The sequence below is a fragment of the Pinus tabuliformis genome, chromosome 6 (assembly GCF_031772625.1).
Source record: "Pinus tabuliformis cultivar Carrire ecotype Pingquan chromosome 6, CPIR1, whole genome shotgun sequence".
Taxonomy (NCBI): Eukaryota; Viridiplantae; Streptophyta; class Pinopsida; order Pinales; family Pinaceae; genus Pinus; species Pinus tabuliformis.
Window position 1 is genome coordinate 1,868,297,079 of NC_142292.1, and position 3,250 is coordinate 1,868,300,328.

Sequence of the window (3,250 nt, forward strand, 5' to 3'; positions counted from 1 at the left end):
GAAGCATGATGAGATGCAACATAGTGATGATGGGTGCAGCATGGTGCAGCACAGTGAGGTGCAACATGATGATGAGGAGTAACACAATGATAGGTGCAGCATGGTGATGGAGTCACCTGAGAGAATCAGTTGAAGCAACATGTCTTCAACTGAGTTCAGCTACCTCATGTATCATCTACTTAGAGATGATCTATGCTCTTACTTAGATAAGTCAAAGTGTTGACTTCTGTTGTATATGTACTATCTCTCTATCTCTACTGAACTATTGAAGAACATATAAGAAGAATTGATCAAGGGTTTCCCCACATTGGAGTTTGTCCCTAGCTAGCGCCACATCTTGTTTCCTCTTGTCTTGGCTTGTCTTCTACGATCTATGTTTATGTTGTATTTGCAATTTACTTTAATGCTGATGTGATTGCTAATATGGAAAAGATATTGAGCTAACCATGAAAATTGAACTAAATTGCTCTGAGCATAGAACATACCTAAAATTAACATGGTATCAGAGCTGAGGTGAAAGCAAAGCCCAAGCAAGAGTGAAAGAGCAATCACCTAAGACAGTTGGGAAAAGGACAAAAGGATCAATGGATTCCTCATCCCTCTTCAAATTCACAAAGGGTGAAATCGAAGCAGAGAATATTATCATAATGGCACAGCGGAAGCCTCTGATGGCCTCCCTAAAGATCACTTCATTTGGAAGTCCGGATCTAAGGGTGGAAGGAAAGGCAGATGCCTTGTTTGTAATAAGTTCGACCATTATGCAAAGGAGTGTCCGAATGGTAGAGACACATCACTTGATGATGATAACAATCATTCCAAGGAAATCTTCAATGATCAGAGGAATGACCGGTAATGTAGGTCATCAAGGAAATGGCTGACTCTTCAAGAAAGCAAGGAACCCTAGGAATGAAGAATCAAATGTTGTTTCTGATAAGATAAAGAAGCGTTATCTTGTATTGGCCCTCTCCTTTAGACTCTTTGGGAATCTGGCTTATTGATTGTAGTGCTTCAAGGCACTTCATCAGATAGAAGGGTGCTCTCTCTAATTTGGTAGAGATGGAAACAATCGTGGGATTACATTTGGAGTCAGTGCCACCTATCTCAGAAAGGGTGTAGGGAATGTTACCCCTCAATTGAATGAAGGTAACTCGATTCATTTACGAGAATATCTTTATGTACCTGATCGCAAGAAGAACTTGGTGTCCATTTCAGCAATGGAAGTCAAAGGTTTTAGGGTGGCATTCATCGATGGAAAGGTACGAATGAAATTTTCAAAGATGCTTTTACTCATGGGTTCAGGGTTGGCAATTTGTATCAAGTTGCAGGAACTCCATTGGGGACCATGTCAGTTGACACATCTCATCTATAGCACCGGAAGTCTACTTTATGGGACCCTACCCGATGTGAGTCAGATGGTGACAGGGATGCCTGAATTCAAAAGGAGCATGAAGGTACATGTCTGAGATGTACCGAAGGAAAATCTTACAAGGGGACCATTCCCCTCATGTAGCAGATCCATAGGTTTGGAACAACCCAAGGTATTTGAGATTCATGAACGGGAATCTCATGTATGCAGTTGGAAGAAAGCCCTCTATGTCTTGAAGCAAACACCTCGGACATAGTATGAGAGGATTGATAGCTATCTGATGAAGCTGAGATTCACTAGGAGTGAAGCCGATCCAAGCCATTGCTTGAAGGTTGTGGATGATAGACGTCTCATACCGGCACCTTCTGAGGACAACCTCTTTCTAACGGGTGCAGGCCCTCTCATTTGCAGAAGTAAGAGGGAGTTGGATTCTAGATTTGGAATGATGAACTGCAAACCCACAACTACCTCGATGGATCTTAACTTTCAGAAGTTATGTGGTAAGGATACCAGACCTATTTTGGGAAATGCCTCTGGGTTTCAAAAACTCATACTAGCATTGATGTTCTTAGTGAACTCCCGTCTGGATATATGTTTGCAGTTAGTATGGTGAGTTCATATATGGTTGAGCCTCACTGGATTGGTGCCAAGAATCTTCTGAGATATCTTCGGGGCACAATCTCTCACAGATTGAGATACACTGTCAAAAATGTGAAGCTGCTAATTATTTTGATGTTGATTAGGTAGGTAGTGAGGAGTTCTGAGTGTTGGTTCTCTTTGGGTTTTGCTTCGATATCCTCGATGAGCAGGAAGCAGAAGACGATTGTTATAAGCACTGCTGAGACCAAATGCATAGCTACAAGTATGACCTCGTGTGAAGTTGCCTAGTTGTGGAAGCTCTTCAGTGAGTTGTTTGTACACATATGGATACCATCGTGATCTTCTGTGTCAACCAGGGGGGGATTCGTTTGTTGAGGAATCTCGTATTACTCCAGCAGATACACATCATATACAACCTTGTCTAGGATATGGTACATCGATGAGAAAGAAGGCTCCATCGCATTGGGACAGAAGTGCAAGTCGCAGACATTCTGTCGAAGCCCCGAGGAAAAGTCAAATTTGTGACTTTCCAAAACGACTTGGAGTCGTTGAGAGACCCTCTTATGAGGGTCCTGCATGATGCATGAATTGAGCTCTGGGAGCTTCGGGGGCCTTGGGGTACTTCTTGGAGCAACAAGCGACCATAGGGCAACTCACCCTCCCCAAATGGTGTGCTGTGTACAGGGTGAATGGTTTAACTTTCCCCTGTGTTACCCCATGGCGACTTATGGACAGGATAAGTGGTTCTCCTGTCGAGGCATCCTACCCATGTAGTCTGGGACTCATGGGAAGTACCTCTCATCTGGCCAATGAGTACGGAAATGGGGTTAGGGACCATAGTAGTAATATCAATGGACACATCATTGTATCTATTGTACTCCCTATGCTAGGATGACCTCCATTGATCTATGATCAATGAAACTATTTTGGGATCAGTATGAATGGTTTGAGACACTCTCTTTTGATATTGATCTCGGATCAATTGGAACTGACTTCAGGTCAATAAGAGTGACATAACTCACTCTCTTTTGGAACTGATATGGGATCAGTAAGAGTGGTATGACACACTCTCTTCATATGGAACTAACTTCGAGTCAGTAGAGAATGGTATGAGACATTCTCGATCAATTCTTCTTCTTCATGGTTCAGCAGAGCAGTGCAGGGCACTGATGGCAGAGATAGTACAGTCTGGCAGATGGATCAACGGATGGAGTTCTCCCTAGTTGAGAGGGAGTGTTAAAATTGGCAACTAGGGCCAAACTTCATGTGGGTCATTTTATTTAT